This window comes from Stegodyphus dumicola, chromosome 6 (genome assembly GCF_044657685.1).
Source record: "Stegodyphus dumicola isolate Sdum_Otavi_A_Nest chromosome 6, ASM4465768v1".
NCBI lineage: Eukaryota > Metazoa > Arthropoda > Arachnida > Araneae > Eresidae > Stegodyphus > Stegodyphus dumicola.
In genome coordinates, this window is record NC_140773.1 from 151,476,164 (window position 1) to 151,490,739 (window position 14,576).

The window sequence follows — 14,576 nt, forward strand, 5'->3', positions numbered from 1 at the left end:
TTATAAGAAAGAATAAAGTTCTACATAACTGGCATTTACATTTTTACAAATACAGAATATTCAGTGAATGTAAAATAATTAAATGTAAAGTATGGGGATCATCATGTACTTAAACATATATGTGATACATGTGTGGGTAGGATAACTGTTGGTGTATGTGTACTAAAAAATATGTGAAATCTACTGACTATTGAAATCTGGGGAGCAGATGATCACAAGCTACCCTTTTTTTCTTCAGCAATAAAATTCATAACATTCCAAATCTGAATAGGAAATTTTAGCATCTGTTCTTTTTCTAATTTCTTATTAGTGTTTTCCCCTAGATAGAATGTTAATTTTTTTTTTCTTTTACCAGATTTTTCTTTAATTTACTTTGATGTTGAACTTTCTTTAAGTATCCCACATTTGTCTATTCTTCATATTTTAGATATGAAGATTTAAATTTCAATTTATATCTATCTGTTTTCAGAGTTATATGACTCACAGTCCTTTATCCCAACATCCATGCATTATAATATGTGAATTAAAATAAGTTTTCTTTTTAAAAACTTTGCAAGATTTATAAATGGGCAACAGATGTTTAAATCATGTCTTTTGCTTTCAGTTCTTTGCTATCGGGTCTTTTTAGTCCCAGAAGCAAAAAATAATTTACATTCTCAAGCAATTTCCATAATGTAGAAAAGCATAATGCATTTCCACAGAGAATAAAAGTATTTTACAATCTTAAACAATTTCAGTACTGTAGATAAAACATAATACCTTTTCACAAAGAAAGGGTAATGTTAACAATAAGAAAAAAAATATATGAAATATGTATTAATGTATTTAATCTGTTCATGATGGGGAGCTCAGTCACTGAATCACTCTCTCAGGACAGCAGACTAACCAGATGCATTGTCTTAAGGGGACGAGCATTTCATGCTGCAAAGCCTAACTTTGGAAAAAAATTTGCATAAATTAAATTTGTTGTCTAATTGCTCCAAATATTGTTATATTATGAAAAGAGCATTCAGGTAGTTATTGGAATTAATTTAGAACCTTTACTATTGTATTTTCCTTAAAATTTTTATAAAAGAATTAATTGTAGAGTAATATAATTTTTGACTTACGTCCTATAAATATATATGGCAGAAACATCCAATCACTGATTTTATTTAATGCAATGCATAAATAAAAATTATAGAAATCACTTTCATAAAATACCAGCATGTTTAATTTTTGACGTATCTCAAATAAATATATATAAATAAATAAATATTCTCTATTAGAATTGCTGTAGCTGTATGTAAAGATATAGAAAGAGACTGATTTATCATTCGTTTATACTGTCCTTCTGTTAAATATAATTTTTGTTTTGCCATTTAGGTTATAAGGTATTTCTCCCACTTTCATAGCATGCCTTCATGGTGTAGTGGTTCTGCACGCTGAGCCGGTATTCCAGAGGTCTGTGGTTTGATTCCCGGCGAAGGCGGTTGCTAATTTTTCATCTCTCCGGCTTTTCCAATTAACGTAATGTCTCTACAGTTGCGCCCAAACTAAAAGGGTGTTAGATGAGGTTCCTCCACACTCAAGATTTGGGGAATTGGTTCCCTGAAAAACCCAGTTGCCCTTTAAAAAGGGGAATATATAAGGTATTTCTCCCACTTTCCTAGCGTGCTTTCATGGTGTAGTGATTCTGCATGCTGGGCTGGTATTCCAGAGGTCCGTGGTTCGATTCCCGGCGAAGGTGGTTGCTAATTTTTCATCTCTTCAGCTTTTCCAATTAACCTAATGTCTCTACGAGGTGCAAAAATAGTCACTAAATGATACAAAATATCCATCTTAATGCTAGGGGAAAAATCTAAGAGCAATAAATAAAACTTCTTAAAAGATAGAACATCTACCACCTTATATCTGTGATATATATTCTAAAGCATCAATAACATGTGCATTTGTTAATATCAATTGACACAGTTAACACTTTGATTACAAATTTAAAAAAAAAAAATTATTTTTACCCTGTTTTCTATCCAAGTAAACAAAATATGTCATAAGTAAGGTAAATTGAGCATTTGGAATTTTTTTAACAGTTTTCAAGCTGGGACACACATGTCCCACCCATAGTTAGTGATATATATATATCTGTCCCACATGTAGCAATTGACTTACTATAAGCACACCTATTATTCTGAAAAACTTTATGTTATAGGAAACAGGTTTACGTCGCATGGTACAGAGTAAAGCATTCTCTGCTTAACCTAACATTACATTGGGCAACTCGTATTTGTTCTTTTCTGTACCTTCAAGTGTATACAACGAGCACAGCGGCATCTTGGTTTTCCAACTGTTGGAAGATGATCCCCGACATTCCATAGATTCTAAGTACTTTTTAATGCAGCAGTAATTTTAAAAGTTTTAGTGAGACATATAATGTCCCATTAGTTACCAAAGGGTTAAAGAGCCAATACATTCCTCAATACCTAAGAATCTCTCTCTCATTCCAAAACAAAATGCCAAAAATAAAAACATTGCATAGGAATGTAGGTCAACATGCTACTTTCGATACATTTCATCATAACAGACATACAGCTACATCTAATGGAGATAAAAAAATCCTAATTAAATGTTATATCTGAAAAGTCATATGTGGTACACCCAGATGATTCATAGTGCATGTGCTTACTTTGCAAGTTGTACAACTCGTGCCATTTTTATTCATCCTGATCATACATTTCGTCCAGTAAGTGTAACTAGAAGGTTTTTAACATTTTTTCATTTTTAATTTTTGCCCATGCAAATAATAGATAACATAGATATAGAAACAAGTGATTCATCTTTTGAGTCTGTAAATGGAAGTATTAGGAAAAAATCTGGAATATTTATTGTTAGTGATACACATCATTTGACCAAATATTCTAGCATAACCCATGAGTGATACACGCCTCATGATAAGAGGCCCATCTGTGATGCACACCATGTGATGGGACAATCGAATGTGACCCACTGCTGATGCACGCTGCCTGATGAGAGACTCGAACAAGACCCACGGCTGATCCGCGACTCCTGATGGGGCAGTCGAGCATGGCCCATTGATGTTTCGTGCTGATATGTGTTAATAGTGTTGAAAAATCATAATTTTTAATACAGTCAAAAGTCTTTAATCCGGACTCGTCGGGACTTCGGCGATTCCGGATTATAGATCATCAGTTTAAATCTGGTAAGATGGTATGCAGAAATTATAAAATTAAAAATATGAAACCATAATTTATGATATAAAGAGCAATTATGATCTAAAAGGTATCAAAATTTACAAAAAAAAAAAAAAAAAAAGAGCTTAATATTTATTTGTTTACTTTATTAAACATTTCTTTCAATGCGCGCATGCGTAAAGCATACATTGCGCGTAGTTGAAATTAGAAAATTGCAACCAGAAAACTATTTGATTTGTATTCATGATATTTATAATGACGAGTAATTTGATTTAAATCATATCAGAGTACATCAAGATGAAACACTACATTATAAGCCAAAATTTTAAGTCAAATAAAATAAAAACGTCTGCCCTGAAGATAAGGATGGTGCTGACAGATCAACTTCCTATTCATTGCGCGCCGCATTCATTCATTGCCCCCCCCCCGCCGCCGCAGAGCAGCATGAAATTGATAAACAGGTTTTGGAATGGTTAGAGAAACAAAGGAGCCTTTATCCATTTTTTGCAGCAATTCCACTTTTTGTTTGATGGACATCGAAACGTGCTCTAACAGTCTGCAAAAAATAATAAGCCGGTTCCAATTCGAAGATTAAGGAACAACGCAATCTGCAGCATTAACTGAAATAGATAATTAGATAATTTTACTTTAGCCTATACCATCCGTTATACATTAAACGCGCTTGCGTAAACGTATTATGCGCATGCGTAAAGTTATTACACGCATGCGTCAGCGTTGACACATGTGCAGAAAGTTTGTAGCTTTGAGGTCAGGATTATAGATCATTCCGGATTATGGGTGTCTGGATTAACGACTTTTGACTGTAATGCTTTTCTGTATATTTCATGTATAGCAAATGTGTGTAATTGATTGCACATCTTAAATAAAGATCCCTTTTCACCTCCTGACAACCTCTATTACATAGGGAGGTAATGTTTTCAATCCAAAAATCTGATAGTGAGTTTTCAGTGAATAAGCACAAGTTAGGGTTCTAAACACACATTTTTAATACTTTTATAATGATGTCTGTCTGACTGCCTGTGTGTATGTACGTGATGAATTTTTTTATGCATGATAACTAATGTATGAAATTTCAAAAAATCTCCCTTTTCTGTATTTATGCATTTTACATTCATATAAAGAGTTGATTAGATTTTGGGTAAAACTGGACAACCACAAACGGTACTTTACAGAAAGCCCATCTTAGGCCTTAATGGACAACTGGAAGTGGTACTTTATTTGAAGCCTATAACAGTTTCTTATGAAAAACTGTAATAAAATATAATCCAAAAATTTTCAGTTTTAGTTTTAAAAAATGTTATTGGGGGGGGGAATAGTATCATTGGGAACAACATATTAAGTCTTAGCTTAAATTGATAAACTGGAAGTGATACTGTACTTAAAGCTTTGAATAAATGTTTGTGAAAAAAATATCTTAATAAATATTCTGAAACTTCTCAGATTTGGTATTTTAAATATACTGCTCGACATTGAAAATGCAGCACCAAGAAGGAGTGGTCAGAAAGTGATGAAATTTGGAAAAAAGACAGAGACAGCAAGCAGCAATAAGTGATCTTTATTTCAAAATGATTAGTCAGAATACAGAGCGAGACACATCCGCAGACAGCCACAGCTTGTCCACGGATGTGTTGATCCACGCGTGCTGACATCACTCTGGCTGCACCTGCATCCCTCCTTCTTCCCACATTTCCTTGTTCCAACCATGTTCGCCATAGCTGATGCACCCTGTTTGCATCCATGTGGGTATCAGCTGTGATTTGATGTAAGTACCAACCCGCCCTTCTCAGTCCGATCAGCATACCCCTTGTAAAATCGTCTATCTGCTGGAAGTGCCTTTGTTAACAGTGGCCTGGAATTCTTTCCTATTACATGTATCCTCCGGGGCAAAAACTAACTTTCTACGATAATTCGTCTGGCAGACATAACGACACGAGTATTGCCCATTCTTCACGATCCTTCCCTTATATCTTACTTCATGTGCATCGGAGAGCTGCACTTTTCACATCATTCGCACAACTCAGTGACGTGCGTCTACTCTAAAATTTGCATAAATTTCTGACCACTCCTTCTTGGGTGTTGCATTTTCAATGTCGAGCAGTGTAGGTATGTGATCGAGAACAACATAGTACTTTTAGAAGCATTGAATATGCTTGAAATTATGGTAAATGAAAATAAGCTCATTATGAAGATGAACTCTCATTACAGTTAAATGTGTTATCTCAATTCTCAGTTTTGCATTCATTTCACTTTTATGTGGAATTATTTTCAAATAAAAGAACACTGCTGCCAAATGTTATTGCTGTGTATTATTTTTCAAGAAATAATGCTTCAGGTATAAATAATATACCAAATGCAAAAGGAAATATATGGCACTGCTGAGAATTCTAAAGATACGCTGTTTTAAAAATTTTGTGTCTGTAAGTCATTGATTTGTGAATTTTGAAACACTATACGACCAGGAGATATATTGTGATTGATGTGATATTTTCAGATCAAAGCATGAGAACTGATATGTACAGTTATCATTGCCCATTGTATTTGAGAACAGAATAATGAAAAATGCATAGCATAATAAATTAAATAATATTTCATAATAAATTATATAATTATATAATAATTAGCATTGAGCCATAAAGTTTATAAACTTAGATTTTATTCATAAGCAATCAACCAGAAATGATACTTGAGTAAAAGCTCCTTGGTATGCTGCCAGTTCCATGTCTTGGTATGGAATTGGTGGAAGATCATCCTGGCTACATTAGATTTTTTTTTTAATTATCTGTAGTTTGCTAAGAGAGCATTTTGCATTTGCTGTATTCAGAGACAAAATCTCTTAATATGTTTGAGAAAGAAATAATTATAATTGTTGTTTAATGCTTATATTCTGTACGTAAATTATTTATTTTTCATTTTAAAGGAATTCTTGTAATGAAATAAGTTTTAAAATTAAAGCTTCGTCAGCATAATTCTAACAAAATGTTTTAAAATCCAGTGATTGTTTTTCTAATTCATTGCATTTTAACATTTTTATATCAGTTATGAATGTAAAACTGAAAGTAATTTGAGATAGGTTTTTCAATTTTTCTTATTAGCATAACAACAGTCTCAGTTGTCAAAAAAATTATATTTCAATTTTTCTACAGTATCCTATAATAGTTTATCTTCTGTTAACTCAATTAAAATTTCAGTAAATCAAAGAATTTTTGCTTACAGTCTACCAGTTTTATCAGCTGGAATCTGAATATTACAATCTTTTAACTTTTTTTTTGTTGGTTTCCTGGCTTTTGGATTCCTCTAGTTTTTCTTGAGATTCTTTAGGTTGTATTTTTAAAATTATATGTACAGGAGGTTAAAAAGAAAAAGAGGTTCTTTCTTATGTCGTGGTCTAGTGGTGATTTCAATGCCATCTTTGATGTTAAGGCTGCTTTTATTCAAAGATTCATTGGTAATTTTAGCTATTTTTTAATCTGTTATAGAAAATTGATGGTCTTAATTTAAATCAACAGCATATCACTTCTATTGATGCAATTATTGTTTGAGAATTTCTGAATGTCCTTTTTTTATGATCTATAAATGATATGATCTTTCTTATTAATTTATGTGATAAGGCACCTGTATAATATGTGTAATTTTCTCATAAATATATATTCCCTCATCATTTGCAGTGAAATGACCAGATGTTAAGATCTGATCAGTAAGTGCTGATTTTTATACATTCTGATATCAAATGTATATTGAATTTTGAAAAGCTGCCTTGCTTTAAAAAAATTGAACATTTTTCAGTATAAACAAAAATGGCCCAATCATTTTTTAGTTGATAAAAGTCAGGGGGGAAAATTGGTTAAAAATTCATTTTTATCATTGTATTATAAAAGTACATTTTTTTTTTTTTTTTTTTTTTTTAAACTGAAGCTGCACAGGTCTGCATTCATGACCTCTGTCATGTTTACTCTATTTAAACTATAGAACTGCTGCAGTTTAATATTTTTTAAAAAAGCTATTAAAATTAAATTTAAAATAATTAATAAATAATTAATTTAAAATAATAATAAATGTATACTTTTGTGTAAGCAGCCACCATAAAAGGTGATCCCCATATGTGTGACTGATAACTAAAATTGATTGCCTACTTTTGGAAATTAGTTATATATATAACACCTCACAAAAGCCACATAACTGTTATAAGCAACAATTTTTAACTTTTTCTTAACCATTTCATGGGAGGATTTTTTTTTTTTTTTTTTTGGTCTAAAAGTAAATAAACTGTAATGCTTCTAAAAATGGAAGCCAGAAACTATATGAGCAATTTCTAAACACAAATGTCATTTTTTATTCCTGTAATTTTAAATCATAACAACAACATAAATCTGAAAAAGGGGCCAAGTTCAGAAAAACCATGTTCGGTGTAGTCGCTGTCACCAACAAAAAAGTTGAGATCTAACAGATGGCAAGTTCCTTTAATCATAGTTGTAGGGAATGTACAACATTCTTCAGTTCATTTAAAAAACAATTTATTACTTTCTTTGGCATCGGATTTCTAACTTGGTAATTTAATTTCTAATTGGAGAAGTCAAATCTTTGTAACGTAATTTATTGACAATTAAAGCTTGTCAAGTTAGAAATCTGATATCAAAGAAAAAAGAAAAAAATGTTTTTTAAATGAATTAAAGAATGTTGTACATTCCTACAACTATGATTAAAGGAACTGCTATGAAACATCTGTTATATCTCAACTGTTTTGTTGATGACACTGACTATACCAAACATCATTTCTCCTGAACTTGGCTCCTTTTTCACGTTTTTGTTGTTGTTATGATATCATTAATTTTCAAGAACCTAAATTACAGGTTATGTTCTTATTTAAACAATTTAATGAAAAATCATATAAATAAAAGTGTGACCTTTAATTTTTTTTCTTACATTTACGCTGCACTGGTTCCTTTTTATTAGCAATTTCTATATTTTCCGTAACAGTGGAAATGTCGTGTTTATGCTGCATTAGTTTCTTTTTTATTAGCAATTTCTTAATTATTAAATTGTTGACTTTCCCCAATAGTATTATTTGGTTTAGCCTCAATAATAATGTAGTTTTTTTAAGTTTTAGAGTTTTAAATGGATGTAAAAATGTAAGCAATAAGTTTAAACAGGTATTTTTAATTATTAAACAATATAAATGTTCAAATCATATTTTAAAATATAGATTAACATTTCTAATTTTCTGTTGTTTTATTTGCATCTGGCATCTGTATTGTTACTTAAATTTGACTACAAAATTACTGAACTGCAACTCATTTGAAAGCTGTTTACTTTCTTTTCACGATACCGCTATAGTTAAGCTCGAACTCACTACCAAAATGAAAATAGAGCTGGTCCTGCTTTTGACCTCTGCAATATCAATTCATTTGTTATAAACATGTTTTTATTCTTCACTTTCAGCAAAGTTGATTAGCATCTGAGCTGCGCTAAAACCGGTGTTTGGTGCAGTGCCACCTATTTGTGATGTTTTCAAATGCTCATTATGAGTGTCATTTGGTTTAAACAAGATAATAATGTAGTTTGTTAAAGTTTTAGATTTTTTCCCCTTTTTATATGCTTAATGATCTACCTTGATGTCAAATTTAAAGTATCTAAGTCATTTACAAAATATTGGAAATATGGGGAAACTGATATTGTTAAAATCGTAAAGGCCTCTCGTATCACATGGCTGGACCATGTGTTTATATATGATGATGCATTTCCAACCAAAAAGATAACTCTTCCATCAATATGAAAAGTGTTGATTACAAATTGAGAGAAAATCTGGTCACTTTTGGGATATTTCAATAAATCTCCAGCAGTAAATCTGTATGTATGTATGTATGCATGTATGTGTGCATATATGCCCCTCACATTGTTAAAAAAATGGCAGCATGTAGATTCACCAGATTTTGAACACACATAATCCTCCATCCAAACATGTGCATCTCAAACCCTGAATTTTGAATTTTGTTAGCTCAAAGAGGATATTTATATATAAAGACATTAAATAATGAAGAATCTGGCGTGAATATATGTATGTGTTGTGGATGCTATGCTGAGTAAATACATGGAATAATTTAATAACCTGAATGATAATTCCAGAAAGGATTAAGCATATTTTAATTCACAGTAATAAAAGGATAGATTAGGGATACATCATCAAGACAAACTTGTTTTTATTTACATTTTTCTCTGTTGCAAATCTAAAAGAACTTTTGTAATATACTGGAAACTCCCATGTCTACCAGAGCGTGTAGTTTTTTTTTTATGAATATCTGTGTCCAGCAAATCTGATTGTTGTTTATCAGGTTGTTGGTGTGAATTCAGATTGCCTTTAATGGCCACAGTAAAATACTTGTCATATCTCTTCACAACTAAAAAGGGTGCATTGTAAGGACATTCTAATAGTTTTCGAACTCTATCAACTTGTATGAAGATATATGTACTATTATGCATGTCCTTATGGACAAAACTTTATGAGAAGGATGGCGGCGAGTTTCTAGTGGTTTTAACAGTTTCATTTGTTTCTGTAGTTCTTTAGTAAACCTTTCAGTATCCAAGATATCTGAAAAGTTCTCCAGGTAACCTGATATGAGTTTTCCAGTGTGTGAGGTTTTCTATAAACCATTTGTGCAATGTTCTAATTTGTATCACCATGCAAAGTCGATCTTAGTCCTAACAAAACTGTTAATAAAGTTTGAGTCCATTTAATCGAATTATGTCCTTTGATTGCAGCCTTTATAGTTCAATGGATCCTTTCAATTTTTCCATTACATTGTGTATGATATGCTACTGTTGTGCATACTTTAAATTCCCAGATAACACCAATGTTTTTAAAAAGTTCAGATTAAAATTGACTAACTTAATCAGTGATTACACGGTATGGCATTACAAAGCATGAAATCCAGTGTTAAAAAAATTCTCAAGCTACTGTTTCAGCTGTCACATTTGTGAAAGAAATAACTTCTATCCAACATTGGAATCGATAAATGCAGGTACGCAGTGCATTTTCCCTTCAGAAGTAGGAAATGGAACTATGATATCAACATGAATAATACTGAATCTATCATCTGCTTTTTTATTAAGTGGCAATTTGTGCACATGTATGGCTGTAAATTTTGTTCTTTGACAACGTATATAGGATTTTGCCCCCTGGGTGATATCCTTTCGAATGTTTAGCCAAATAAATCTGGAAGCTATTTGTTAACTGTAGAGCATGAAAATTAAATGAAATGGACTGCCCCAAGGAGATTTTTGAAAGTCTAATTATGCCGTTTTCTAACATAAATTTGAAATCCTGTTTGGCCAATTTTAGTTTATGTGCATCTAATTGGTGAGCTTTTGAATAATCTGTTATGCACATAACTTGACTTCGAACAGTTAAATTTATGTTGCTATCTATTAAATTTTTCTTATGCAATAAGTAATTTAAATTTGTTTAAAATCTGTGTCTAAAATACCTCAATCCACTATAGCGATTAAAAAATTAATTTGGAATGACGATGCAGGCCTAAATTCAGAGTTAATTTTGAAACCAAAAGTGGGCATTATTGTTCCATTTGCAGTATACAGTTTAAAAGAATTACATATTTTATGGTTTCATGTTGCCAGAATGATAGATAAGTCAGCACCGCTGTCCACAAGAAAACATAGTTATTTTTTCGAAAAACAAATTACGTTTTCTAATCGGTATTTACGGCAATCTTTTAATTCAGCTGCAGCAGAACCTGCCATCAAATCTACTGCTGAGCAAAGTTTTCTGACACCTTACAGCTGCAGGAGCTTTTACATTTATTAGGGTTATATTTTTCTCTTGAATGGCTACGACTCTTGCTTCGATTAAAGTGAGAATGTCAATATTTACTTCTAGACTGTCTTTGAACATTTAGGTTTGAAATTTGTGTTTTGAGTTTATCACTCATTTTATCGAGCACAGTATTCATTGTGGAAGTATCTGCACAAGAAGAATAAATTTCTGTGGTTGAGTTCCTTTCTAATATTTTAACTGCCATTATTAATAAGTTGTCCAAGTTTTCATTATTCACAATCAAAATATGTGTAATGAAATCTGGCAATTTGCCAAGCCGTAATGTTCGCAAAACTATATTCCATTATAATCTTTGTTCCATTATTCCGTTCCATTATATTCTGTCTTCCGGAAAGTTTTGTCCGTTTTATGACAAATATTTTCGACATGTAAGCACATGTTCAGCTCTCTATTTTTATTGCATAATGTCTATATACTGACGTAGCAAATTAACTAAAACAAAGTTGATTCACGTTAGTCTTAAGTGTAAAGCAGTAGTGTATCCATGGCTACTGATCAAGTTCATTTATGCCACTGTATTTTATGTGAATTTCAACAAGGAAGAAATGCTACAGAAGCATGTAGAAACTTATTGAAAGTGTTTGATGAAGGTACAGTTTCTAATAGTACATGCAGAAGATGGTTCGGAAAGTTTGAAATAGGCGATTTCGACCTTTCTGATAAGCCAAGTTCTGGGCGACCATCTCTGATCGACAGCGATATTGTTAATATCATTTTAAGCAAGATCTTTTTCTGACAACATCGGAGATCGCAAAAAAAGCTTAATTCAGCTCAGGAAACCATTTCGGACCATATTCAAAAGATAGGATTGACATGGAAATATTCAAGATGGGTGCCACATGAATTAAGTCACAAGAATTTGGATGATCGAGTCGTCATGTACACATCTCTGCTTGCTTGGAATAAAATCTAGCCCTTCTTAAACTGGATGATAACTGGGGATGAAAGGTGGATTACCTACAAAAACATTGTAAGGAAAGGAAAAGGGCATATTGTGAGCCCGGAAAAACTTAGCCCTTCCATGTCTAAACCAAATTTGCCTCTGAATAAGAGAATGTTGTGTGTATGGTAAGACATTCAAAGACCATTACATTATGAGCTTTTAAAAGCTCAATTTGGAGAAGTATTATCAGCAACTGGAGAATATAAAGGTAGCAGTCCAAGAAAAGAGGCCAGGGAAGTTCAATAGGAAGGACATCATATTGCATCATGATAATGCCAGGCCACATGCTGCTTTAGGGACTTGTAAAAAAATTGCAGAATTAGTTTGGGAAAGAAGTCATTAGTAATAATGACAGTTATATTATTTAAAAAAGTTTATTGACGGTAAAAATTTTATTTTGTTTTATTCCAAAAACGGACAGAACTTTCCGGTAAACCGAATATTTGTTCCAGTGGGTGACTGCATTTTACGCAGTAATTGGCTTGTTTTCATATCGCCAAGTGAAATTCCTGTAAGCAATTTTATGATACTTTTTCCTTCCTTTCTTTAAAAGTACTTGAAAGTTTTTCTTTAGCAGCTACATAGTTATCATTTCGTTCAGTTTGGATTGTATCTCAGACATTTTCTGCTTTCGATTCTAACTGTGTTGCAAGGTAGTTAAATTAAGTTTGATCATGGGTAATATTAGTAATTGAGAACTGTGCTTCAACTTGGAAAAAACAAATATCTGGTTTTTCTGACCAAAGAGATGAAATTTTAACACTTACTTTGTTTGTGGGAAATTCATCACCAGATGCATTTGAAACAAGATAATGGTCGAATTATACAGACCGTCAGCAATGTTATTGTTGTTGGTCTGCATAATTCGATGGTTAGAAGAAATTGTTCATCTGAAGGGTCACCATATATTGTGGACAATATGCTGAGTCAATACATAGAATTATTTAATAACTTAAATGATAATTTCAGAATGGATTAAGCATGTTTTAGTTCAGAATAATAAAGGAAGACGTTACGGTTATATCATCAAGGCAAACTCATTTTTATTTATGTTTTTTCTTGTAGCCAATCTAGAGGAACTAAGTTTCGCAACAACAATGATAAAATTATGCATAGTGGGAGTTGCTACATTTCTCGCATTGTGAAAAAACAACAGTACCTAGAGCCTTCAAATCTGAATAATTTAGTTCTCCACCCGAATATGGGTATCAACTAGAATTTCAAATTTGTTTTATTGTCTATTTCATATATTGTAAAACTTTAATAATTTTTTTATTAAGAAACTCAAGATTTCAAACAAGCAATAGCAACGCTGTGCTGAAAAAGCATTTTTGTCTCCAGCCCATGATATCAAAAATACTAAAGATATTCTGTTTTTAAATATTTTTATCCCAAATGTGTATGCATGCGTAAACGGGAAAAACTCCCCTTTAGGCATAATATAAAATCCAAAAGCTTTTATTTATTTATTTATTTTTTTTTATTAGTCCAAAGAGGCTTTGTCCCTGAAGGACTATTGTTTTCGTTTTGCGATTTTGCGTCGAATCACTATAAATGGCATATCACTTTTCAAATTGTTTCTACCAAATGTTAGATTCCTGCATTATATTTGAAGAAATTAAATACTGAAGAATCATCATAAATGTGTGTATGTTTCTCGCATTGTGATAAAACAACAGTACCTAGAGCTATCCACTTTTGAATGACATAATCCTACCGCGAATATAGGCATCTGAAAGCCCAAATTTGGAATTTGTTTTATTATCGATTTCATATTTTGTAAAACTTTAACAAATTTTTGATTAACAAATTCAACGATTAAAAGCGAGCAATAGGAACGCTCTGCAGGGGGGGGGGAGACCTTTTTATCACCAGCGCATGGAACTGTGTATCAGAAATTGATAAGATATGCTCAAAACTTAAAATTATTTTGCGACACTGCTGTTGAACAGAATTTTGTTATTTAAGTGCAAAGAACATGATATTTAATAAATAAAGGTAACACACAAAACATTAAAAAAAAAAAAAAAAAAAAACGCCTCTTTGGACATAATTTGAAATCTGACACCTTCCTCTTTTTTTTTTTTTTTTTTAATTTAGAATTTAATGAATTTTTGATTAAAATGTCTGTAATATAAAATTTCTGTGTTGTCATCCAGATATTTATGTTTTAAATTTAATCTGAAAACTCTGAATACAAATATGTTGCTATTCAACAAACTTAAAACAGAGTCAATGAAGTGAAAAGAAAAAGTTGAAATGAATTTTTAAAATTCAGTTAAGAGGTGCTTGGTGAAACAGGGGCTCTTTATTCCCTCTGTATGCAAATAATTCCAGGTCACATGACATGTTGCAAATGGAGCTGTATATTTCACTTATAAGAATTTCAAATTCAGAAGTCAGCAGTCTGATTTCTGATTTGTATTGTACTTATTGTAATCATTAGTAGATCTATGTATTACTTACATACTTATATTACAGCATACAAAACAGAATATGTAAAATTTCAAATAGTCCTAGATGCTTTTTTTTCACTGTCCTTATGTTATATTGCATAATTATCACAACTACAAGTATA

The 14,576-nt window shown here is 31.7% G+C and overlaps 1 protein-coding gene across 9 annotated transcripts in view; it reads left to right on the forward strand.

The window, feature by feature from the left end:
- Window positions 1-14,576, forward strand: part of Marf1 (meiosis regulator and mRNA stability factor 1-like protein) — a 244,066-nt gene that overhangs the window by 67,162 nt on the left and 162,328 nt on the right. The gene's annotated exons all lie outside the window — the stretch shown is intronic.